Source organism: Ahaetulla prasina, chromosome 4, assembly GCF_028640845.1.
Source record: "Ahaetulla prasina isolate Xishuangbanna chromosome 4, ASM2864084v1, whole genome shotgun sequence".
Classification (NCBI taxonomy): domain Eukaryota; kingdom Metazoa; phylum Chordata; class Lepidosauria; order Squamata; family Colubridae; genus Ahaetulla; species Ahaetulla prasina.
In genome coordinates, this window is record NC_080542.1 from 141,428,156 (window position 1) to 141,455,838 (window position 27,683).

General features: G+C 38.5%; 1 protein-coding gene and 1 long non-coding RNA gene across 6 annotated transcripts in view; one reads left to right on the top strand and one right to left on the bottom strand.

The window, feature by feature from the left end:
- PRKAG2 (protein kinase AMP-activated non-catalytic subunit gamma 2) overlaps positions 1-27,683 on the top strand; it is a 285,727-nt gene that overhangs the window by 200,789 nt on the left and 57,255 nt on the right. The window lies entirely within an intron of this gene.
- Positions 10,996-27,299, bottom strand: LOC131198748 (uncharacterized). The gene is made up of 3 exons (XR_009155151.1): positions 26,265-27,299; positions 14,514-14,597; positions 10,996-11,456 (listed from the first exon to the last, which is right to left on the bottom strand). It is a non-coding gene; the product is annotated as an uncharacterized LOC131198748 (long non-coding RNA).

The window sequence follows — 27,683 nt, forward strand, 5'->3', positions numbered from 1 at the left end:
GTTGTCTAGTATTGTAAGAGGTGGAAGTATGGAAAAGTTTCTTCTAAAGTCTACCACCATTTCTACGATTTTGAGTGTGTCCAGTTCCAGATTGTTCCAATCGCATCATGAGGCTAGATGTTCAACCTCCCGTCTGTATGCAGATTCATCATTATCTCGAATGAGATTGATCACTGTTGTTTCATCTGTGAACTTCAGTAGTTTAACAGATGGATTGTTAGAGATGCAGTCATTAGTATTAGTCAACCTGGTCCCTACCGCCCACTAGTGGGCGTTCCAGCTTTCATGGTGGGCGGTAGGGGTTTTGTCTGATACTGAAGCATTTTCCTTTTTTTTAAAATTTAATTGACTTTTTAAAAAAATTTCATAGCATTATTTAAAAACATTTTCATTAGGCTTTCATAAAATTCCCGTGACAACTTAAATTTCTGAAAATATACTATTTGTATTGCCTGCGCATAAGTTTAGTTCACGTTACGTAAGTGAAACTAAACGGCGCTATAGTGCGATCGCCTCGTCCAGAATAGCTCGTGCATCTCCCCCCACACCATCCAGCTGTAACAGACAAGCAGAGCTGGTAGCCGGCGCCGCCCCTCAAACCCAATCCACGATGTGCAAGAGGCATGCGCAGACGACGATACACGGCGCATTACTGTGGAACCAGTTAGAAAATTGTACTACTAACAGAGATACAAAAGTGGGCGGTAGGCATAAAAAGGTTGACTACCCCTGGTATACACAGAGAAGTGGGGAGAGCATACAGCCTTGGGGGACCCCTGTGCTAATTGTACAGGTATCTGGAGTGATTCTGCTTAGCTTCACCTGCTGCTTCTTGTCTGTTAGGAAGTTTCTGATCCACTTACAAGTATGTTCCGGTACCGTCAGGAATGGGGTGAGGTCAATAGTAGACAGTTTTTGGTTGAAGCTTTGGGGATTTTGGGAAGAGACCACAGAGTCAGGTAATGTATTCCAAGTATTAACAACTCTGTTACTGAAGTTGTATTTTCTGCAATCAAGATTGGAGAGGTTAACATTAAGTTGATTTCCTTTGGCCTGGGAAGGAGGTTTGCCGTAGCTGATGATATTTTTAAGAGTTTTCCCCATGTTTGCTGGTTCATTTGTTGAGAACTGATTCTTTAGCTTTTCAGAATAGCTTCTTTTTGCTGCTCTGATCTCCCTTGTTAATATATATCTGGCTTGATTTTATCACCTTTTCTGTAGGCTTCCTCTTTGGAACAATGTAGCCGCTTAAGTTTAGCTGTGAACAGAGGTTTGTTGTTACTGTATATTCACAAGTTCCTGGTTGGTACACAGAAGCTGACATATGATGTTACAGTATCTGTGAGTTCATCCAGGGTTTTAAATAAGTAGATATAAATATCCTGTTTCAAAATTATATCCATGCAGAATATTCTGTATTGCTTGGTAGGTCCATCAAGATTGGTTTGATTTATATCACATTTTAAATATTTTTACAAATAACTCAAGGTTGCAAACATATCCAACACACCTTTCCCCACAATAACAACCTTGCAAAATGGGCTGAGGGAGGGGGTTCTGGCTTAAAGTCACCCCAGTTGGTTTCACAGCTAAGGCAGAACTATACCTCACAGTCTCCTGATTTCTAGCCTGGTGCCTGAACCACTAGATCAAATTTATTGGATTATTTGCTAACCATTGACTAAATAGATAACTGCTAGTCTGTCTACCCGATGTTATGGGTTATCTATATAATAAGTATATATTGTACCCTTTCATCAGTATATGCTACATTGAAATACGCTTCGGTGTGCGCACACTCACGTTCACATATTTTCAGAGAGGTTGTCCTAACCCAGAGATGGTGAAGGCTCTGTGATTTTGATTTTCCTTAACCACCATGTCCCAGATCTTATTAACTAGGTTGCCTAGAGAACAGAAAGCATCAATGAGATTTGCGGGAAAGGAGAAGAGGAAAAGAAAAAAAAGAAGGTGTAACAAGCCAGATTTAGCTGTTGGAAAATCAAATTCTTTCAGGAAGCCGATTCATCATGAGGAGGGAGGAAGTCTCAGTTAAGACTTGGAAAATGTATTTTCTGCTTGAGTATTATTTTGAACGCAAAATAGTTATTGATTTCAATTCATCACTGTCATACTTTCATCTGAAACTAGAGAAATTGTATGAGCAGGTCTACTGGTGGTTTGTTGCTCTGCAGTAAAAATGTCTTGCAACCTCTTCATCAGGTATAGGTAGTTGACGTATAACCATTCACTTAGTAGCTGTTCAGAGTTAAAATGGCACTGAAAAAATGATTTATGACCAGGCTTCACACTTACGATCATCACAGCACCCCAAAGATTATGTGATCCAAATTCAAGCACTTGGCATGAATATATGTCAGTTGAAGCATCGCAGGGTCATGTGATCACCGTTTACAATCTTCCCAGCCAACTTTTGAAAAGCAAAGTCAATGGGAGAAGCCAGATTCGCTTAAAGACATGGCATGTGCATAAAAACTACAGTGAATCACTTAACAGCCATGGCAAAAAAGTTATAAAGTCAAACTGATTTAAAGTGGTGTACTTTATCCTATAGAGGGACGCGGTGGCTCAGGGGCTAGGACGTTGAGCTTGTCGATCGAAAGGTCGGCAGCTCAGCGGTTCGAATCCCTAGTGCTGCCGTGTAACGAGTGAGCTCCTGTTACTTGTCCCAGCTTCTGCCAACCTAGCAGTTTCAAAAGCACATAAAAATGCAAGTAGAAAAAATAGGGATCACCTTGGTGGGAAGGTAACAGCATTCCGTGTGCCTTTGGCATTGAGCCATGCCGGCCACATGACCACGGAGACGTCTTTGGACAGCGCTGGCTCTTCGGCTTTGAAATGGAGATGAGCACCGCCCCCTAGAGTTGGCAACGACTAGCACGTATGTGCGAGGGGAACCTTTACCTTTACTTTATCCTAAATTAATACAATTATCCCTTGCGTTTAAAGAAGTTTTAATTGCATAGCAAGACTATTGCTTTACAACTGTTTCTGAAACCCTTAAAATATGTTGCTCTTTTAAAACTTCTAAAAGCTATTTTAGCTGTTTTTATTATTTTATTTTAACTTACTGGGAGTTCCCTAAGCGACATTTGTAAAATATACAAAATAGAATTCATAAAAGACATAGAAGGGAGGGAAAGGATTATATCATTATAAATTTTACTGTGACTTAGGAGAAGAAAAAGGTACTTTATAATCTCAGAAATACTTATTCTGTACTCTTCTTCCAATCACTCTCTGTTAATATTTTCTTACTTCACATAGAGCAGAGGTAAGCAACTACAGCAACTTTTATGATCTGTGGACTTCAGCTCCCAGAATTCCTGAGCCACTTGGCTCAGGAGTTCTGGGAGTTGAAGTCCACAGGTCATAAATTGACTACATTCAATATTGAGTTAGAATCAATCATCTTGAAAACAGGCTGTTTCAATATTCTGGAAATTTAACTCTTTGGGAACAGTCAAAATAGATCCCTGCCAAACCAAAATAATTGTTTTGATCTTGAAATAAGATATTTTAAGCATGAAACATTTCAAATTCTTAACATTCACGGCACCCTTTTCAGAAGTGTGATCGATGTTCTTCAATAGGGATTTTGTACAATTATGCTGAATATGGATTTATCTGCTCTTAGAGATTATGTTAGAACAAGTCATCCTTCAGTGTCTTGTAATACACCTGGTGAATAAGCTACTATTCTTCTTTTCTTTTTTCTCCTCTTTCCACTTCACTTCTGGTTCATTCTGTGTGTTGTACAAGTGTTTGATTTTTGTAGTGGGAAAATCCTAGTCATTAACTTCATTGCTTTACACTCTTAAGATGCCATTCACTTCATATCTGCTTCCCTATTTCCTTAACCAGATCTCTTACATCAGTTGGTTCCAGCTAGAGTGTGCAGTGTTCTCTGGGGCCAAAAACCAATCGGGGTGGTTGATTTATTTCTCAATGGGAGATGCTGTGTCAGACTTAATGACTGACTGAGTTCTGCTTTCCGCTAGTTCGTTGTAAGGTACAGAGTAAAGCAAAGATCTTAATTGCCTGCATTCTTAATGCATGTGATTTGTCTGGAAAACAAAAATCTATTTTGATGAAAAGATACTGAATGCAGAAGAGAACCAGAAGAGAAACCACCTCAGTTATATTACAAGAAACTAAACTCCCTTCCTCAGAAACAGTTTGAAAACCTAAATTATTGGAGACTGCATAGAAGCTTTCAGGAGGGGGGGAAAACCCACACCTTTCCACATCCAGTCTCTGAGAACATGATAAATTATAAGGTGGTTTGTTGAGTTTTTCTTTATGGATTATATGAATTGGTCTAGTTTGGTCCAGCTGGGTCTAGTGTTAAGGCACCAGTCTAGAAACCAGAAGACTCCGAGTTCTAGTCCCACCTTAACCATGAAAGTTGGATGGAGGACTTTGGGACAGTCATTCTCTCTCAGTGAACCCATTGTTGTTGCTGTGGAGAAAATAGGAGGAGGAAAAAATATTAACTATCTTCACTGCTTTGACTAATTTATAAAAAGCTAGCTGATAACCCAGCGTTGCCCAAGTATTTATTTATCCCAATCCTGTATTAGACAGGAAGAGCAACTTCACCCTGAGCCCTGATTTTGGTGAGAATTAAATTAGTTAAAAATGTTTTCCCTGGACTCACAGAAGTGTCAAGTAAAATGATACCACCTTGTTGTTTTGCTAGCTGATCCCTGATCATTTGGTATGCATTTTTCTGATCTTGATTTAGAACTGGCTTCTTGTCCGCGATATATGCACTAGGCTGTTCGTCGTTGTAGTTCTTTTCTCGTAAGTAATCTGTGTGAAGTATGTCTTGTTGGTCTCGTAGTGGTGCAGACAGGCCGAGTTGCAATAATGTTTGATTGATCATGGCCATACATTTGTCCTCAAGAATAATCAAAGCCTTGTTGAAAATGTCCGAACCAAATGTAATTTCTAATGTTGGATTTTCCCCCTTACCAGAGGGAGCCCCCTTGTGGAGTACTGTGAATCCGTTACCATGGCAACTTCACTGTGCTGCACAGTAAGAAGCCATTTTAAGGCAGTATAGTAGAAGTCATTTTAACGCACAACAGGCTGTATCTTAACAGAACACACACCCCAAGGGGTGTTAGAGGCGTCTTATCCCCACAGTATTTGTTTCCAGAGAGTAAGTCATCTGTGTACCAAGTTTGGTTGAAATTGCTGGAGGCATTCCAGAGTTATGCTGGAACATACACACACAGCCATTGATAGATAGATAGATAGATAGATAGATAGATAGATAGATAGATAGACAGACAGACAGACAGACAGACAGACAGACAGACAGACAGACAGACAAAGACAGATATAAATAAATACAGGTAGTCCTCGACTTGCAACCATTCATTTAGTTACAACAGCAATGAAAAAAAGTGATTTATGACAGTTCTTTACATTTACGACCATTGCAGCATCCCCATGGTCATAAGATCAGAATTCAGGCATTGGGCAACTTGTGTATAATTTATGTCCATTGCACTCTTCCAATGTCACATGATCAAAATTTGTAATGTTCCAGCTGCCTTCTGACAAGCAAGACCAAGGGAGGAAGCCAGATTTGCTTAACAACCACACAATTCACTTAACAACTGCAGAGATTTGTTTTAACTATGGCAAGAAAGATGATAAAATGGGGCAAAACTCGTTTAACAATTGCCTTGTTTAGCAATGGATATTTTCTTTTTTTGCTCAGTTATGGTCGTAGGTCAAGGACTACTTGTACTTAATTAATTACATAAAACGAATTGAGCCATTATGGTTTGAAACCATGGTTTATGGCCTACATAATGTGAATTCAGCCACTTTGTTTAAGAAACTATGGTTAAACTATGGATTAGCACAACCTGGGAAACCAATCTCTTTCTCTTCTTGCTGATAAATTGCAAAACTAAAAGCTTTTTTTTCCCCAGAAATATACCTGAATAAATTTAGGATTTTCTGAGAACAATTTCTCCCTGCTAATGTGTTAACAGTTTGATTCAGCCAGTGCAGATGTCAAGAGTTAACCATGTTGCTGACTCTGCATGAACACACAAGAGCTAAACAAGGTTCCATCTGATTAACAGTTGGCGATGATCAGGAGTTCCCAGAACTAAAGACTAGTGCTTCCTCCCCCCCACCCCTCCAAGTAGATATCATTGCAGTTAATATTCAGCAATTTAGGCAAGATTCCTGCTTTACTTGAATTTTTGATGAAGATATTTCCAAATGTCAGAATTATAGTTTCCACTGCTGTAGATATATTTGCTAATTTAGATATAGAGACAGAATTCAGATCCACAGGACTGGTTGCGGGAAATAAATAATCATCCACCCTGTTTCTGATTGCTATACTATTCCATTTTGAAAACAACTTCTAAATTCTAATTTCAGGATTTGTACATGTAGATAGTGATACTCATAAATAGTGATTTGTTGGTCAGGCTTAAGCTTAATCTATTCAGAAATAAAAGAAAGATAGTATTACTAGAGGACAGAAATATCAGAGACTGAAAAACTGAGAGTTTAAAAGAAGAGAAAAAACTTGAATTCAAGAACCAGAATGCTTTCAATTTAGCTAGAAGGGAGAAATGGTTTCATAATAGATTTGAAACTTTTTATTGTTAGAATTTGAAATATCACAATTTAAATCATGAGATAAGAACTGGAGTGGAAACTTAACCTTTGCAAAACCATAATTGTAGCATATGATGCTTTTACAAATGGTGGGAAAAGTGCCTTTTATGTCTGTTTGGGAATTAAGATTGGTGTGGGTGATTTGCATTTAAATGGAAATTCCTTCAGCCTTTAACCGGCCAAGCTTATAAAAAATTGATTTTTCTATTTTTAAAAAAAAAATAGAAGTGCAAGTGGCCCTCAAAGTATGACTATAATTGAAACCAGAATTTCCATTACTAAGCAAGGCCTATTTTATGATCTTTTTTTGCCACAGTTGTTAAGTAAATCCCACTTACTGATTGGCTTTGCTTGTCAGAAGCTGGGTGGGAAGGTGGAAAATGGCAATCATGTGACCATAATGTAGCATGCTGCAGCCACCATAAATGCATGCTGGTTGCCAAGCACCTAAACTTTGATCATGTGACCATGGGGATGCTGCAACGATTGTAAGTTACAGGACAAGTCATAAGTCTTAACAGCTCAGGCTGTTAAGAAGCCTGTTATTAGAACACAGTAGCCTGCAATTACTGCAGGTTCAAGCCCGGCCCAAGGTTGACTCAGCCTTCCATCCTTTATAAGGTAGGTAAAATGAGGACCCAGATTGTTGGGGGGGCAATAAGTTGACTTTGTAAATATACAAATAGAATGAGACTATTGCCTTACACACTGTAAGCCGCCCTGAGTCTTCGGAGAAGGGCGGGATATAAATGTAAACAAAAAAAAAAGTCATTTTTTTCAATGCCATTGAGTGGTTGTTAAATTAACTGTTGTGAAGTCAAGGATTATCTGTAAGAGAAGGCATAGCTGCCCATTCAAAGTTACGATGCCCCATGGATGTGGTTCAGGAGTGAAATGTAAAATTTGTTACTACCAGTTCTGTGGCTGTGGTTTGGGGGGGCTGTAATGTGACTGGGTGAGCGTGGCCAACTTTTTTTTCCTTTTCTTTCAAAAGCATTTTTTCTACAACCTCTTCAGCCGAAGAGGTTGTAAAAATGCTTTTAAAAGCCTGTGAAGATCAGGCAACTCAGCTGGGATTACCAGAGGGAAAAAAGCTTTTATTTTATTTATTTTTTAAAAAAAAAGATTTTATTTTTACAATCATATCAAATAATTCATCCAATGTACAGTTATATACAATTAGTCGGGCCTGCCCAGTCACCACCCCCCTTTTTAACACTCTCCCTCTTCTACCTTCTTTTACTTTCCAAACCTTCCTCTCCTTCTCTTATCTACCTCCTCTCCTCCCTCCACCCTACACTCCTTCTCCCTCTTCTACCCCTCTTCCTTCCTCTTCTCCTCTTTCCTACCTCCTACTCTCTCTTTTTTCCCTCCCCACCGTTCTGAAATGGCAACTGGGCAGACCCGACCCTACATTAATTATATTTATACATCTTCAATAATCCCTGTACATTAACCATCACTCCATCACTAGCCTCAACCCCCCAATTCCCCTCCCCCTTACCCCCCACCCCCCACCCCGACTTCCCAGAACAAAATGCAGGGTATCAAAACTAACAATCATAATCTAAAATAATTCCTAAATTATAATCTCTAGTCTCTCCACACTTAATCACACTCTCAATTCCCCTCTCCTTCAGAAATATATCTAATACAAATTATTTCCTAAATTTACTCATATGCTATTCGATATTTTTTTATCTGATACTTATTTTGAATATAATCAATCCACATTTTCCATTCTAAAATATATTTTTCTTGTGTATAGTCTTTCAAGTAAGCAGAGATTTTTGCCATTTCTGCCAGATTTGATACTTTAAGTGTCCATTCTTCAATTGTAGGTAATTCTTCTTTCTTCCAATATTGAGCAATCAAAAGTCTTGCGGCTGTTATTAAGTTCAAAATCAATTTAGTCTCTATAGCTGTACAATCCATAATTATTCCTAGTAAAAAGAACTGCGGGGTAAACTTAATCTTTTTCAAAATATTCTACATGATCCACCATACTTTAATCCAAAATGCTTTAACTTTTTTACAAGTCCACCATATATGGTAATAAGTGGCATCTTCACAATCGCATCTCCAACATTTAGCCTGTACATTAGGATACATACATGACAATTTTTGGGGGTCTAAATGCCATCTATAAAACATCTTATAAAAATTTTCTCTCATATTTTGCGCTTGTGTAAATTTAACATTCCTCACCCAAATTCTTTCCCAAGTTTCCAACATTATTGGTTGCTGAAAATTTTGTGCCCACTTAATCATACAATCCTTAACCAATTCAGTCTCTGAGTCTATTTCTACTAATACATTATACAACCTCTTAATATGCTGTTGGCCTTGATCTCTCATTTGTTTTAACAAATTATCCTCAATTTGCTTAACACCTATTTTTTGATCTAATTTCCATCTAGCTTGTAATTGTCCATATTGGAACCATGTATAATTTTTCCCTTCTTCCCCCATCTTTTCTCTAGATTTTAATTGTAATTCCCCCTTTTCCATACAAAGAAGTTCTTTATAGGTAACTACCTCCATCTTTTGATATATATTTATATTTTCTATCATGTGTCTCGGGATTGCCCATATTGGAATCTTTCCATCTAATCTATATTGATATTTCCTCCAAACCCTCAATAATGCATTTCTAATTATATTATTTTTAAATATTTTATCTACTTTCTTATCATATAATAAATAGGCATGCCACCCATATAACAAACCATAACCTTCTATATTCAAAACTCTTTCCTCAGTTAAATTAATCCAATCAGTAATTAATGATAAGACAACTGCTTCATAATACAATTTTAAATTAGGCATTTTAAGACCCCCCCTTTCCCTTATATCCTGCATTATTTTTAATTTTATTCTTGGTTTTTTGCCCATCCATACAAATTTACTAATCCCCTTTTGCCATTCCTGTAATTTAATATCATTCTTAAGCACCGGTATCATTTGAAACAAAATAAAAACCTGGGCAAAACATTCATTTTTATAGCCGCTATTCTTCCCAGCAAAGATAGTTGTAACTTCTTCCAACTCTCCATTTCTTTCCATACCTTCTGCCACAATACCTCATAATTATTTTTGTATAATTTAACATTTGAAGCTGTAATATATATTCCTAAATATTTAACCTTTTTAACAATTTCAAAACCTGTAGTTCTTTCTAACTCTTCTTTTTGTTGTATATTCATATTTTTAGTTATCATCTTTGTCTTTTGCTGATTCACCTTAAATCCAGATACTTTACCATACTGACCAATTATATCTTTTAAACCAGTTACTGAGTATATTGGTTGAGATACAGTAACAACCAGGTCATCTGCAAAAGCTCTTAATCTGTAATCTTGATGTTTAACTCTAATTCCCTTTATTCAATCGGAACCACGTATTTTATTCAGAAGAATTTCTAAAGTTAAAATAAAAAGTAATGGGGACAAGGGACATCCCTGTCTCGTCCCTTTCCCAATTTTAAAAGTTTCTGTTAACCCACCATTTACTATTATTTGTGCTGTTTGCTTCTGATATATTGCTTTAATTGCGTGAATAAAATAATCCCCAAATTGCATTTTTTCTATTACTTTAAACAAAAACTGCCAATCCAATCTATCAAAAGCTTTTTCAGCATCCAAAAAAAGGAGTGCCGCTGATACTTGGTTGTTTCGTTCCAAATATTCAAGTAAATTTACGATTTGCCTCACATTATATCTCATCTGCCTACCCTTAATAAATCCTGACTGATCATTATGAATTATTTGATTCATCACTGGCATTAATCTATTAGCAAGTATCTTGGTAAATATCTTGTAATCAGTATTTAAAAGTGATATAGGCCTATAATTCTCTGCTTTAATACCATCTCGATCTTCCTTCGGTATTAACGAAATAAAGGCTGTCCTCCATGAAGGGGGAACATCTCCTCCCATTTGAATTTTATTAAATAACTCTTTAAGTGGTTCAACCATCTCATTTTGTAAATTTTTATAATAAACAGCTGTTAAACCATCTGTTCCTGGTGCTTTACCGATTTTAAGTTGTTTAATTGCTAACAAAATTTCCTCTGAAGTAATTAATTGATTCAGTTCTTCTCTTTGATTTTCTGTAAGCTCACAAATATTTTGTTGTTGTAAATATCTTTCTATCTCTGTATCATCAATCATATCCCTAGAATATAACTAACTATAATACTCTAAAATGCTTTTTAATCAAGTTCTTTTGATAAACTTCCTTACCCTATATTCTATTTTATCAATCGTTCGTGATTTCTGTTTTTCCTTATTAAATAGGCAAACCATCTTCCTGGCTTATTGGCATTATTAAACGTATTATGTTTTACATATTGTAAATTAATTGCTACTTGATCTGCCATCAACATATTAAACTGACCTCTTAATATATTTATTGATTCTTTTATTTTACTATTTCCTGGGCTATTTATCAATAATTGTTCTTTCTTTTTAATTTCCTCTTCCAGTTCCTTTTTCTTTTTCTGCAATTTATTTTTGTATTTAATATTCATTTGTATAAGATTTCCTCTCATATAAGCCTTGCTGGAGTCCCAAATCATCTCTATAGATGTCTCTTTTTTCATATTCATAAAAAAAAATTCTTTCATTTGCTTTTTACATTCATTTACATTTTGTTCATATTTAAACAAATTCTCATTCAACCTCCATGATCTCCTAGCCTCCTTTTCCCGATCAAATTCAATCCAAACCGGACTATGATCAGATAGAGTTCTTGAACAAATCTTAGTCCTCTTCACTCTAGAATACAAATCATTAGTAATCAAAATAAAATCAATCCTCGAAAATGATTGGTGCCTGTCAGAAAAGAAGGTAAAATCCCTCTCTTCTGTATTATGTTGGGGGGGCAATAAGTTGACTTTGTAAATATACAAATAGAATGAGACTATTGCCTTACACACTGTAAGCCGCCCTGAGTCTTCGGAGAAGGGCGGGATATAAATGTAAACAAAAAAAAAAGTCATTTTTTTCAATGCCATTATAACTTTGAGTGGTTGTTAAATTAACTGTTGTGAAGTCAAGGATTATCTGTAAGAGAAGGCATAGTTGCCCATTCAAAGTTATGATGCCCCATGGATGTGGTTCAGGAGTGAAATGTAAAATTTGTTACTACCAGTTCTGTGGCTGTGGCTTGGGGGGGCTGTAATGTGACTGGGTGAGTGTGGCCAACTTTTTTTTCCTTTTCTTTCAAAATCATTTTTTCTACAACCTCTTCGGCCGAAGAGGTTGTAAAAATGCTTTTAAAAGCCTGTGAAGATCAGGCAACTCAGCTGGGATTACCAGAGGGAAAAAAGCTTTTAAAGGGTTCTGACAATCCCAGCTGAATTGCCTGATCACCAGAACCTTTTAGAAGCATTTTTTTTCAACCTCTTCGGCTGAAGAGGTTGTAAAAAAATGCTTTTAAAGGGTTCTGATGTTCCCAGCTGAGCCATGTGATCATCAGAGGCTTTTTTTTACTTTTAAAAGCATTTTTTCAGCTGACTGTGCCGGGTCGCTGGTATCCACAGCCACTCCGTCTTGGATGGGTTGAGTCGAAGTCTGTTCGTCCCCATCCAGACCCAAACGGCCTCAAGGCACCGGGACATCACATCAACAGCTTCGTTGGGGTGGTTCGGGGTGGAGATGTACAGCTGAGTGTCATCAGCGTACAGCTGACAACTCACCCCGAAACCACAGATGATCTCCCCCAGCGGCTTCATGTAGATGTTGAACAAGAGAGGCGAGAGAATTGACCCGTGGCACCCCACAAGTGAGGTGCCTAGCGGTCAACCTCTGCCCCCCTGCCAACACTGCCTGCGAGCAGTCAGAGAGGTAGGAGGAGAACCACTGAAAAACGGTGCCCCCCACTCCCAAACCCCCCAACCGTCGCAGCAGGATACCATGATGGTATCAAAAGCCGCTGACAGATCTAATAGGACAAGGACAGAGGAGCAACCCCTGTCCCGTGCCCTCCAGAGATCATCAACCAACGCGACCAAAGCCGTCTCCGTGTTATACCCTGGCCGGAAGCCGGACTGGCACGGGTCTCAATAGTTTCCTCCAGGTACCGGGGAAGCTGCCATGCCACCACACTCTCAACAACCTTCGCCTCAAAGCGAAGGTTGGAGACTGGACGGTAATTAGCCAATATAGCCGGGTCCAGGGAAGGCCTCTTAAGGAGGGGCCTCACCACCGCCTCTTTCAAGGCGGCTGGGAAGACTCCCTCTCCCAAAGAAGCACTAATAATTCCCTGGAGCCAGCCTTGTGTAACCTCCTGTGTGGCCAGCACCAACCAGGAGGGACACGGGTCCAATAAATATGTGGTAGCATTCAGCCTCCCCAGTATCCTGTCCATGTCCTCGGGAGTCACAGAGTTGAACTCCGCCCAAGTAATATTCTCAAGACCTGCCTTGGTCGTCCCACCTGAATCCACCCAATCGGCGTCCAGCCCATCCCGGATCTGAGCGATTTTATCGTGCAGATACCCTCCAAATTCCTCAGCACATCCCTGCAAGGGGTCCTGCCGAGCCCCCTGAGAAAGAAGGGAGCGGGTCACCCTAAACAAGGCGGCTGGGCGGTTATCTGCCAATGCGATAAGAGTGGAAAAGTATTCCTGCTTTGCCGTCCCTATCGCCACTAGATAGGTCTGAATATGCGACCATACTAGTGTTTGGTCAGATTCGGAACGGCTGGTTCTCCAGGCGTCTTTTCCGGCGCTTCATCTCTCTCAGCTCCTCAGAAAACCAAGGAGCCGGTTGAGAGCAGCGCCGGGTCAGAGGCCGCAAAGGCACGATGCGGTCCAAAGCCCCCGCCGCCACCCTTTCCCAGGCGGCAAAAAGTTCTTTGGCCGAGCCATGGGCTAGATCCTCAGGGATTGGCCCAAGCTCCGTCAGGAACCTAGTCGGGTCCATCAGGCGCCTGGAACGGAACCACCGAACTGGCTCCGTCTCCCTGCGGTGTGGAATTGCGGATCGAAAGTCCAGGCGAAGAAGCGAATGATCCGTCCATGGCAGGGGAGTAATGACTAAGTTCCCCACTTCCAGGTCATTCAGCCACTGTCTCGAGACAAAAATCAAGTCCAGTGTGTGTCCCCCAATATGTGTGGGCCCATTCACTAACTGGGTCAGGTCCAAGGCTGCCATGGAGGCCATGAACTCCCGAGCTGTCGACGATGTTTCGCCTACTGACAGCAGGTTGAAATACCCCATGACCATAAGCCTGGGGGTATCAACTGCCGACTTGGCTATCACATCGAGCAGCTCAGGCAGGGCTGCCGTCATGTGGCAGGGAGCCAGGTACGTGATCAGCAAGCCCACCTGTAACCCCTGGCCCCACCATACATCCGGCTGTCTGTGGGACAGTGACCTCCCTCGGCTCCAAACTCTCGTTGATAATAACCGCTACCCCGCCACCCCTGCCTTGAACCCTCGGCTGATGAAATGCTCGGAAATCCGGTGGACACATTTCAACGAGGGGAACCCCCCCTTCTGTGCCCAACCAGGTCTCCGTAATGCCCATCAGGTCCGCACCCCCCTCTTGTATCAGATCTGAAATGAGGGGGGCCTTATTAATCACGGACCTGGCATTGCACAACATCAGCCGAAGGTCAAGGCCCTGAGGAATCCCGCCACTCGGGGAACGGGAAAAGACAGAGGGACCGGAGCGCGCAATACCTTGCAAACAGCGAGGGCGCGCTCCCTGAACATGATGTGGTCCCCCCCTTCTGCCATATCTGCCCCTCCCATAGTCAGTTCCGATCGAATAGCCCCCCTGGACATGGGCATTAGCCTCCTCCCCCAATGCAACCTTCGGACCTACCTTCACTGTAGTTGCAACAGTGATGCAAAATATATCACTTGCGCATTTTTGTCATGATGGTGCATGATGTCGTTTTTGTCCACCCTATATCAACATAGCAAAGACATATTTTAAGTAGCATGTTGGAAACTGCTGTCTTTTCTTCTTTTGGGCTATGTTCAAGTACTTTTTAGTAAATGTTTTTGTTTTCTGAATAAGAAGGGCAACTGTTAGTAAACTGCAGCCATGACTTCTCTCAAAACGCTTGAATAATTGTACGCTATGCAGCTGTCTAGCTGTGACAAGGTTCTTGGGCCTCTACCTAGCCTGAATAATATATAACCACTGGATTTATTCAAAACATTTGCTTTTGTATCTCCTGGCCTGAGAATGTGCAAGTGTTGAAATTAAAATTGTGTTTTGAGGACAGTAACTTTTCCAGTCCTTGAAAAACCAAAACATTGAATAAAGCGATACCAATAATTTCGACCATTTCTTTTGCAATTATATGAAAGCAATATAAATTGAGTGTCCCTGTCTCTGTTTTGAGATTATGTTGAATCTCTGGTGCTCAATAGATGAGCAAGTAGTCCTCGACTTACGACTGGTCATTTAGCAACTGTTTAAAGTTACGACTGACCACCCCAGAAATACCTATAACTCTATATAACTCTGAAGTCATGATGGCTGCCCCGTCATATGATTGCATTTAAGGTGCTTAACAACCAGCCCACGTATACCGCTGTTTACAGCATCTTGCAGTCACGTTAATGCAATTTACAACACTTTTTGCCAGAAATTGGTTTTTCTGTTTCTGGCAAAAGACATCCATGGATTTGTTTAACAACTGTCATGTTTGCTTAGCAACCACTATGTTTATTTAATGACTGTCACAAAGGAGGCTACAAAATTGGGCATAGTCACATGATATGCTTAATGACTGGCACAACTTTTGATCAGAGTTCCGGGCTCAATTACATAATTGTTGTAAGTCGAGGATCTCATTTGCTCCTATGGCTCTTCTCATGGCCATTCTTGCGCAACTAGGTGTTTCTGGAATTTTGAGAGCATGACATGGGCACTCTCACAAAATGGCTGCCAGGAGATTGTGGCCAAATCTCAGAATGTCTATTTGAAATTCATGCGGTTGCTCCCTATTACTTCTATGACTTGTTTTTTCCGCTGGGTAGACGGGATCATTTCTAAATCGAGCCAACGATCTTACCTCCGTTGTTTCAGTTGTTCATTCTTAAGAAAATAATATATATGCAACTCAGAGGCATTCTTGGAAATAAGAGTGAGTTCCCCTAAGTCAAAGTATGCTAGCATTTTAAAATATCTAGAAACTGAAGTTCAAAACTTTGTTGGGGAGCTAATGATCATTAATAGAGCATTGCCTTTGCCATTCAATAGCAAGGGCCAATATTCCTTACAGGCAGTAGGCATGGGAGAATTTCATTCAGTTTGCCTTTGGATATAAGTTTACTAGACTGCGCTCCTAAAATTTAAATTCAAACTTGTAATGTGGTTATATATTGTATGTAATATTATGTTTATTTTATTTAATGCTACCTACCTCACTGGTGAAGCAATTATTTTGTTATTCACTAATTAGTTTGTTAGCATGCTTTTATATGGTTGACTAACAAATCGAGCAGAATCCTCCACATTTTATAAAGCAATTCACTGAACATTATGTATGGGGGGGAAAAAAACTCTCCAAACCCGCAACCAGAAAGAATTATATCAGAAAAAACTGGTTGCAAAAAGGCATCTCTCTTGTAATCTGTCTTGGTATCTATATCTAAAAGATTTTTAGAATAAAGGTCTTGAGCTACTTCTAGATCAAGAGTTTAATTACTTTTGAGATAAAAGCCAAAGGTTTAATTACAGTTCACATTCCTATATTGCCACTACATTCTATTTTTAAAAAAAATCTCACTCCTATTACTTTAAGCAGTCTTTGGCTGACACTGAGCTGCGGCTTTTTTCATCTGTATTTTGACTGAAAGTAACAGTTTCTATTAACTTCCCCCCCCCAAAAAAAACCAGTTTCTGCTCTAAAAGGAAGTGCTGGTGAAATACAGATTTGAACTATTTTTGTTCTAAATGTATAATAAATGGTGTGCTTTCCTTTTATAAAATAGAATTTTCCATGACTAATGAAGTTCATATAATGTCACAATATATTAATAGCTCTAAGAAGAATATTGTGACATAATAGAATTACAAATATAGTATCAGATACTAAAAATCCTAGCATATTACAGAATAGTTTTGTTTGTGTAAATTTCTGATGAATATTTAATATTCATTCTTATAAGTATTAAAATAATTAGAGACTATATCAGCTTTCTGGTGCTTAAAAAAAATCATGATCGATGGGGTCATTAGAGCTAAGAGGAAATAAGATGTACTTGAATAGCATTAAAAATGTAAATAGATGTGAATGGAGGACTTATTTCAGAATTGCACACATATAGAATATTAAAAATATTCATATATGTTGTTTGGTAGGTTCATCAGGCGGAGGCTGCATATGATCTAATGACTTAAATGTCACGATCCACTGCAGCCACCAGACACGACTAAATTTTTTAAGAATTTAAAATAAAAGAATTCTGCTTTTATTTTTATTGTCTTGTTTTTATCCAACCGATAGTATTAGTAGGTCATGTAGCACATGCAAATGTTTGACTACATTACATTTTTCTTGGTTGAAATACAGTGCTTGGTGCTCTTTGAGCCTGGTTGTTTTCTTGCACATTTTTCATTACTAAACTAATAAGGCCATTGGTGCTAGAAGGGAGTGGGATTGCTCTCTGTCTATGTACAGGTGCAGGGGTAAGCAAGTACAGCTCCTTTATGACCTATGGACTTCAACTCCCAAAATTCCTGAGCCAGTCATGCTGGCTTAGGAATTCTGAGTCAACCTTGAGCTGGTCAGGATCGAACTTCTGGCAGTGGCCAGAGTTAGTCTGCAATGCTGCATTTGTACACCATGGTTCCTACATCATTTGCCAAGTGAGATTATGTTGAATCTCTGGTGCTCAATAGATGAGCAAGTAGTCCTCGACTTACAACCATAATTAAGCTCAAAATTTCTATTTCTAAACAAGACAGTTAAGTGAGTTTTGCCATTCAATAGCAAGGGCCAATATTCCTTACAGGCAGTAGGCATGGGAGAATTTCATTCAGTTTGCCTTTGGATATAAGTTTACTAGACTGCGCTCCTAAAATTTAAATTCAAACTTGTAATGTGGTTATATATTGTATGTAATATTATGTTTATTTAATGACTGTCACAAAGGAGGCTACAAAATTGGGCATAGTCACATGATATGCTTAATGACTGGCACAACTTTTGATCAGAGTTCCGGGCTCAATTACATAATTGTTGTAAGTCGAGGATCTCATTTGCTCCTATGGCTCTTCTCATGGCCATTCTTGCGCAACTAGGTGTTTCTGGAATTTTGAGAGCATGACATGGGCACTCTCACAAAATGGCTGCCAGGAGATTGTGGCCAAATCTCAGAATGTCTATTTGAAATTCATGCGGTTGCTCCCTATTACTTCTATGACTTGTTTTTTCCGCTGGGTAGATGGGATCATTTCTAAATCGAGCCAACGATCTTACCTCCGTTGTTTCAGTTGTTCATTCTTAAGAAAATAATATATATGCAACTCAGAGGCATTCTTGGAAATAAGAGTGAGTTCCCCTAAGTCAAAGTATGCTAGCATTTTAAAAATTCTAGAAACTGAAGTTCAAAACTTTGTTGGGGAGCTAATGATCATTAATAGAGCATTGTCTTTGCCATTCAATAGCAAGGGCCAATATTCCTTACAGGCAGTAGGCATGGGAGAATTTCATTCAGTTTGCCTTTGGATATAAGTTTACTAGACTGCGCTCCTAAAATTTAAATTCAAACTTGTAATGTGGTTATATATTGTATGTAATATTATGTTTATTTTATTTAATGCTACCTACCTCACTGGTGAAGCAATTATTTTGTTATTCACTAATTAGTTTGTTAGCATGCTTTTATATGGTTGACTAACAAATCGAGCAGAATCCTCCACATTTTATAAAGCAATTCACTGAACATTATGTATGGGGGGGGAAAAAACTCTCCAAACCCGCAACCAGAAAAAATTATATCAGAAAAAACTGGTTGCAAAAAGGCATCTCTCTTGTAATCTGTCTTGGTATCTATATCTAAAAGATTTTTAGAATAAAGGTCTTGAGCTACTTCTAGATCAAGAGTTTAATTACTTTTGAGATAAAAGCCAAAGGTTTAATTACAGTTCACATTCCTATATTGCCACTACATTCTATTTTTTTAAAAAATCTCACTCCTATTACTTTAAGCAGTCTTTGGCTGACACTGAGCTGCGGCTTTTTTCATCTGTATTTTGACTGAAAGTAACAGTTTCTATTAACTTCCCCCCCCCAAAAAAAACCAGTTTCTGCTCTAAAAGGAAGTGCTGGTGAAATACAGATTTGAACTATTTTTGTTCTAAATGTATACAAATAGAATGAGACTATTGCCTTATACACTGTAAGCCGCCCTGAGTCTTCGGAGAAGGGCGGGATATAAATGTAAACAACAACAAAAAAAAAGCAGTCTTTGGCTGACACTGAGCTGCGGCTTTTTTCATCAGTATTTTGACTGAAAGTAACAGTTTCTATTAACTTCCCCCCCCCCCCAAAAAAAACCAGTTTCTGCTCTAAAAGGAAGTGCTGGTGAAATACAGATTTGAACTATTTTTGTTCTAAATGTATAATAAATGGTGTGCTTTCCTTTTATAAAATAGAATTTTCCATGACTAATGAAGTTCATATAATGTCACAATATATTAATAGCTCTAAGAAGAATATTGTGACATAATAGAATTACAAATATAGTATCAGATACTAAAAATCCTAGCATACTACAGAATAGTTTTGTTTGTGTAAATTTCTGATGAATATTTAATATTCATTCTTATAAGTATTAAAATAATTAGAGACTATATCAGCTTTCTGGTGCTTAAAAAATCATGATCGATGGGGTCATTAATAGCTCTAAGAAGAATATTGTGACATAATAGAATTACAAATATAGTATCAGATACTAAAAATCCTAGCATACTACAGAATAGTTTTGTTTGTGTAAATTTCTGATGAATATTTAATATTCATTCTTATAAGTATTAAAATAATTAGAGACTATATTGTTTTTGCTTACATCTTCACATTCTGTATTGCTTTTTGTTCTAAACCAGTGTTTTTCAACCTTGGTACACGTGGTCCTCGACTTACAACCATAATTAAGCTCAAAATTTCTATTTCTAAACAAGACAGTTAAGTGAGTTTTTGCCATTCTATGATTTTCTTACCATTGTTAAGTGAATCACTGCAGTTGTTAAATTAGTAACACAGTTGTTAAGTGAATCAATGCAGTTGTTAAATTAGTAACACAGTTGTTAAGTGAATCACTGCAGTTGTTAAATTAGTAACACAGTGCTTGGTGCTCTTTGAGCCTGGTTGTTTTCTTGCACATTTTTCATTACTAAACTAATAAGGCCATTGGTGCTAGAAGGGAGTGGGATTGCTCTCTGTCTATGTACAGGTGCAGGGGTAAGCAAGTACAGCTCCTTTATGACCTATGGACTTCAACTCCCAAAATTCCTGGGCCAGTCATGCTGGCTTAGGAAGGATGGAAGGCTGAGTCAACCTTGAGCTGGTCAGGATCGAACTTCTGGCAGTGGCCAGAGTTAGTAGCTTGCCCTGTCAGTGTTGATGGGAATGTTGTTTTCTTCTTAGTAGTTCCATGATTGGGCTATTATTTGCTGTTTGATTATTTGAGTTGACAGTTCCTTGATTGGGATACCATTGCTAAGCCTTGGTTTCTTGGACTTAGCCATGGCTTGACATTTAAATGTTTTTCTAAAATGCAGGATAGACATCTGAGAGTTCTCACTGTGAGGGAGATGTTTGTAAGAATTTTTTTAAAAAAGAGGTACAAGATAGTTCTCAACTTATGACTGTATGACTATAACTTGTTGCTGGCAATCCTTATGATTTATATTGATATATTGACCATCAATTGTGTTGTAAATGTTGTACCTTGATGAACGCATCTTTTCTTTTATGTACACTGAGAGCATATGCACCAAGACAAATTCCTTGTGTGTCCAATCACACTTGGCAAATAAAAATTCTATTCTATTCTATTCTAGCGATTATTAGTTATCTGCATGAAGAAACTACAAAATAACATAAAGTGGATAGAAATAGGTTTCCCTTTGTTCTTGAAAAACAAAGGTTGACCAGGAATCAACTGATTTCTTGCATCTTTAAAGACATTTTGTTATTGCCTGGAAAAAAATCCACTTTCATGAATCAGAGTGCTAGAGGGGCTATGCAGCCTAATATTCTGCAGATGTTTTAGATTATAATTATAACTCCAATAATTCAATGCTGGCAGGAACAATGGAACTAAAATATCAAGTATCAGAAGGAAGACAGAATAATTCAAAGTAAATATTACTGAGTGGACTGATGCTGATGCTTAAATAAAGATTGCCATTGGCTGATTCATCGTGATTTGTTTACAGCTCTGATCATCTGGATTTGTTTGAAGCTCTGATTTTCTGCAAACTCAAGGCAGTGGCCATGACCTGTGCAATTCTGCCTCTTTTGGTGTTGATTCATTCACATGCCCATAGTGCCACCACATCAACCGATTCTGATGGAAATCATTTCAGGATTGCATTTTCAAACATGACGGAGAGACTGATAATAAAAATAAGCAGGAGCAAGGGAAATAATGACAGGAAAATAGACTCAGACAAACTCTTCTGCATATTAATCAAGATAATCAAATGATATTAATAATGAGTCAATGCATGAGTAATTTTTGACTTATGGCTACAATTGGGACTGGAGCTTCCATCACAAAGCAGTGTAGTCATTAAATGAATAATCGTAAGGACTACCTGTGTAAAACTTAACTTAAAAACAAATGCTCTGAATTTCTTAGAATTACTGGTATGCAAAGAAAGAAGTTTTTTAAATTCTTCAACAATTGCTCGGTTTTAATGGCATATATAAAGTAGAAGTTGTTAAAACTGAATAGGGGAAAATATTTATGGAGAATCTGGAAATGGGGGCGGGGGTTATATGATTCAGTAGGCTGATGAAATCAGGTTAAAATAAGATTAATTTCTTATTGATATCCATGATGTATTAATAATTTGGAGCAGCGCTTTAATATCTTAATGTGTTTTAAAATTAGTCATTAGTACTAATTTTTTGAAATAAGTAAAACATTTTCATACATTGTGATAAGCCAGAGGGTAGTCTACTTAGCCTTAGCTTAGTAAATGCGCACATTGTGGTATATTTTGCACAAATCTAAATGGTGATGGCTTAACCAAGGCATAGCTTATTGCAATGTTTTTCAACACTGGCTTTAAACTTCTGCTGGCTGGCAATTTCAGGAGTTGAAGTCCACATTTTAAAACTTGGCAAGGTTGAAAACCATAGCATAGTGAAAATAACTGAATCCATCTTTTATGTGTATATTGCCTATTAAGTCAGAAGATAACCATACAGGTTATCTAGCAATCTATATTTGGGGCATGTTTTGAAACATAGCTTGGGTTGTATTGAAAGAATGGTAATTTCAACTTGGATTAAATATGGGCAAAATCTCAGATTTTGGCAAGAAAGTGTAGTAGCTCAAAAACATCACCGTATTGGGCAATTTCTTTAGAGGTTGGTCAGCACTTAATTCCATTTTCTACAAAACCTGATTTGAAAAACACTGAAGCCTGAAAACACAGCACTAATAGGTTTCTTTAAAAAAAGCCAATTGATGCCTATAAATAAAAATGGCCAAATTGGCCAAAGAGCTCTTTTAAGTTCCTTCTTTTATCCATGCAAACTTTCAGAATTGCAAGGCTGCATCTGAACAGCTGTGCTTAAGTTCTGATAAGTGAAAATAAGTACATTTAATTAAGATTTTGGTGTGCTTCTGAATTGGAGACTGGTTGAGTTAAAGCAGTTGAAATCTCATTGGTAGGAATCCTTCAAGATTTGTATTCTTTGCATGGTGGCTCATTTGAAAGTGCAATGTTCTGCATTCAAGGAGGTTGGTAAACTGCCATGGTGTCAGTTGCCACACAGCATAGGAGCAAAGAGGAAACAGATTTTGAGTATAAAAATGTTGCCACTGAAGTTGCAGGGCTTTAAGCCTTGCAAAAAACAGACTTCCTTACTTACAGTCTAACAATAAGGAAAAATTAAAAAGAATCTGGTTAAATAATGTAATCACAGTGGATTAATAGTGTTAAAAATGAACAAATTATACAGGTATAACTGGACAGTCACATTAGCAATGGAGTTCACTTAATCCAGGATTAGTTTTTATTGTTGCAAAGCCATTATTGACAAGCCAGGTTTGTAATGTTATGGGAGTTACATATAGCTCCTCGCATCCTGGACATAAACTGTTTCAACTCCTACCCTCAAAACGACGCTATAGAGCACTGCACACCAGAACAACTAGACACAAGAACAGTTTTTTCCCGAAGGCCATCACTCTGCTAAACAAATAATTCCATCAACACTGTCAAACTATTTACTGAATCTGCAATACTATTAATCTTCTCATAGTTCCCATCACCAATCTCTTTCCACTTATGACTGTATGACTATAACTTGTTGCTGGCAATCCTTATGATTTATATTGATATATTGACCATCAATTGTGTTGTAAATGTTGTACCTTGATGAACGCATCTTTTCTTTTATGTACACTGAGAGCATATGCACCAAGACAAATTCCTTGTGTCCAATCACACTTGGCAAATAAAAATTCTATTCTATTCTATTCTATTCTATTCTATTCTATTCTATTCTATTCTATTCTATTCTATTCTATTCTATTCTATTCTATTCTATTCTAGCGATTATTAGTTATCTGCATGAAGAAACTACAAAATAACATAAAGTGGATAGAAATAGGTTTCCCTTTGTTCTTGAAAAACAAAGGTTGACCAGGAATCAACTGATTTCTTGCATCTTTAAAGACATTTTGTTATTGCCTGGAAAAAAATCCACTTTCATGAATCAGAGTGCTAGAGGGGCTATGCAGCCTAATATTCTGCAGATGTTTTAGATTATAATTATAACTCCGATAATTCAATGCTGGCAGGAACAATGGAACTAAAATATCAAGTATCAGAAGGAAGACAGAATAATTCAAAGTAAATATTACTGAGTGGACTGATGCTGATGCTTAAATAAAGATTGCCATTGGCTGATTCATCGTGATTTGTTTACAGCTCTGATCATCTGGATTTGTTTGAAGCTCTGATTTTCTGCAAACTCAAGGCAGTGGCCATGACCTGTGCAATTCTGTCTCTTTTGGTGTTGATTCATTCACATGCCCATAGTGCCACCGCATCAACCGATTCTGATGGAAATCCTTTCAGGATTGCATTTTCAAACATGATGGAGAGACTGATAATAAAAATAAGCAGGAGCAAGGGAAATAATGACAGGAAAATAGACTCAGACAAACTCTTCTGCATATTAATCAAGATAATCAAATGATATTAATAATGAGTCAATGCATGAGTAATTTTTGACTTATGGCTACAATTGGGACTGGAGCTTCCATCACAAAGCAGTGTAGTCATTAAATGAGTCACACATGATTTTACATCCTTTTTTTGCCATTCAGTCATTGTGAATCTGGCTGTTCCTATTGACTTTCCTTGTTGGAAGCCCCCTTTAGAAAGTCGCAAATGGTGATCACAAGACCGAAGACACTGCAACCTTTGTAAATACATATTGGTTGCCAAGCAACTAAATTTTAATCACGTGGCTGCAGGGATGCTGTAGATTTTAACACCGACTATAAGTCACCTTTTTCAGCATTATTGTAACTTCATTTCATTAAATGAATAATCGTAAGGACTACCTGTGTAAAACTTAACTTAAAAACAAATGCTCTGAATTTCTTAGAATCAAAATTTCTTAGAATTACTGGTATGCAAAGAAAGAAGTTTTTTTTAAATTCTTCAACAATTGCTCGGTTTTAATGGCATATATAAAGTAGAAGTTGTTAAAACTGAATAGGGGAAAATATTTATGGAGAATCTGGAAATGGGGGCGGGGGTTATATGATTCAGTAGGCTGATGAAATCAGGTTAAAATAAGATTAATTTCTTATTGATATCCATGATGTATTAATAATTTGGAGCAGCGCTTTAATATCTTAATGTGTTTTAAAATTAGTCATTAGTACTAATTTTTTGAAATAAGTAAAACATTTTCATACATTGTGATAAGCCAGAGGGTAGTCTACTTAGCCTTAGCTTAGTAAATGCGCACATTGTGGTATATTTTGCACAAATCTAAATGGTGATGGCTTAACCAAGGCATAGCTTATTGCAATGTTTTTCAACACTGGCTTTAAACTTCTGCTGGCTGGCAATTTCAGGAGTTGAAGTCCACACATTTTAAAACTTGGCAAGGTTGAAAACCATAGCATAGTGAAATAACTGAATCCATCTTTTATGTGTATATTGCCTATTAAGTCAGAAGATAACCATACAGGTTATCTCTTTCTTTACAGATGCTAAAATTCTGGATAAGCATGCTTTGTATGAAATATTATGCGCTCCTAAAACTCTCATATCCCTAACCATTAAGTGGGTGAACTATTGCATAGGGCAAAATGGGCTAGCTTATAGAATGCATTCAAAATGTGAGATCCATGAATCCTATGGAACTGAAAGTTGGCAAATTTTATAGAATATTTTATGACAAAATGATCATAAACTTTTTATGACATCCAAAAAGTCATAAAAGTACATCATGAGCTACTTTCAAGGCAGATACTGATAACCAGATACTGATTATTGAGGAATCTTGTCAAGAAATATCTCTGCAACAATGACCCAACAGGGCACAGGTTATCTAGCAATCTATATTTGGGGCATGTTTTGAAACATAGCTTGGGTTGTATTGAAAGAATGGTAATTTCAACTTGGATTAAATATGGGCAAAATCTCAGATTTTGGCAAGAAAGTGTAGTAGCTCAAAAACATCACCGTATTGGGCAATTTCTTTAGAGGTTGGTCAGCACTTAATTCCATTTTCTACAAAACCTGATTTGAAAAACACTGAAGCCTGAAAACACAGCACTAATAGGTTTCTTTAAAAAAAAAAGCCAATTGATGCACCTTTCAGTTTTAAAGCAAATTATAAATTTGTTTATTTGAAATGAGTTGTTCTGTTTTCTTTATATAAGAAATTTGTTTTTGTATAGATTTTTCTTAAGGCTAACCATATCATTTCTTTAACCATATCAGTTCATTGATTATTCAAAATTGAATAATGTGTAAATAATATGCAGTATTTATAAACTGTAGATTTAAACAGATTGAGTGTAGTGGTTAAGACACCTGGTTAGAGACCATGAGTTCTAATCCTGCCTTAGACTTGAAGCTGTCATCTGGTCTTTAAGCCAGTCCCTTTCTCTCAGCCACTGGGAAGAAACAGAGACAAACTACTTTTAGAAAAATTCTGCCAAGGGATCTGTAGGGATTCTTAATTACTAAGAATCAAACCGCTGTGGTATCTACCTTTAGAAGCCCTTTATTGTTGTTAGAGGTACTTAGAATTTGGCAGTGATTTGGCAGTGAGAAGTATAAGGAAATAGTGGATACCATAAATCAAGGTAGATATGAGGCAAAATGAGTGGGTACAAATACCTGGAAAGCATCCAATGTTGTAGAGTACCAGGTGAATCTAAAGTCAGGGATTGTTTTTAATGATGCGTCACTCACTCTGGCAGCATCAGTCTGAAAAAAAAGCAGATTAAGTATTAAAAACTAAAATAAGTAATGTCTAGGAACTTATTAGTTTGGGTGGTTAAAAAACCTTATAAGTGGATGCTTTAAGGACATGTTGAAAGATCGTTATTATTCCTGTTCAGTGACAATGAGAGAGGAAGCTGATGGAAGCAGTATGATGCAGTCCTTCTCTTATTTGCAGGAATGGCAATCAGTTCTGAGTTGCAAAAATCCAGACCTCAGGTTGGCATCAGTCATAAGGAGAAATCTAATTCTTTGCTGCCAACCCCAAGGGCATCTGGATTCTTGCGGCTCAGATAGGAGAGCTTTAACGGGGAAGATAATGGGTAAGGCTGCATAGATGCTTGTCCTGGTTCATAAACTGTACGTTGAGCTGTTGACATTGGGTTTCGGGCATTGTGCAGATACATCCATTGAGGTTCATCACTAAACCTGGGAGCTCAGGCACTTATAAAGCGACAGGTGCTACAGAAATTATGTCTTTCTGCAAAGGAGCAGCAGCAATGAAGTGCATAGGACCCACATATCCTCTGCAACACTGTTAGGACAACTGACCAAGCTGTTAAATCCGCTTGCACCCTTTCCATGGACGGTTCTGCAACCTGCAGTCCTTTCCCTTCAGGCAGGTGAACGGGCATAGACAATACCAACGTCAGCTGATAGGGAGGGGAAGGGGAAAGAAGAGAACGGGCAATGCCTGTGGCCTCTATTCACATCCCACCAAAGGTGGGTGTTTTAGGGGGGAACCTCCCTCCTCCTCTGAAAGCAGAGCTGAAGCGAAGGCAAAACGGGGCTTTTAGCTGGTTGGCTGGCTGGCATCAGGAAGCATCCACTCCCCTCCTTTGAAGCGCTAAGTGGTAGCTGCCGTTCTCCCCACCCCCCACCCCCACCCCTAACACCCTCAAGGTGCAAACCAAGCGGGGCCCGGCTGGAATGTTCCACTCAGGAGGGAGGGAGGGGGCGGGAGAGAAAGAAGGGGGGCAGGAGGAGGGGGTGTCTCGAGGTGGAATTTCAAACGCGCCAACGTTCGCTCGGGATCCGTTACGGTCCAACCGCCACTCCGCGGAGGGCGCCTTTGATGCTGAGGAGACGCGGCCAGCCTGCCCGGGCCTGGCGGCAAGGCCGGGGGATGGAGCGGGGTGGGAGGTGGGGAGGCGTGGAAGCCCGCCTGGCTCCCTCCCTCCGTGATGCCTGGGCTCCTCCTCTCGCCCATTCCCCTTCCTGGAGCGCCCGTCCATCGAGCCCTCTCGCCTCTTCGCCTCACCCCGCCTCGCGTGGGCGCCTGCCGGGAATGCCGCGGCGGGTCGGGTGAGTTCC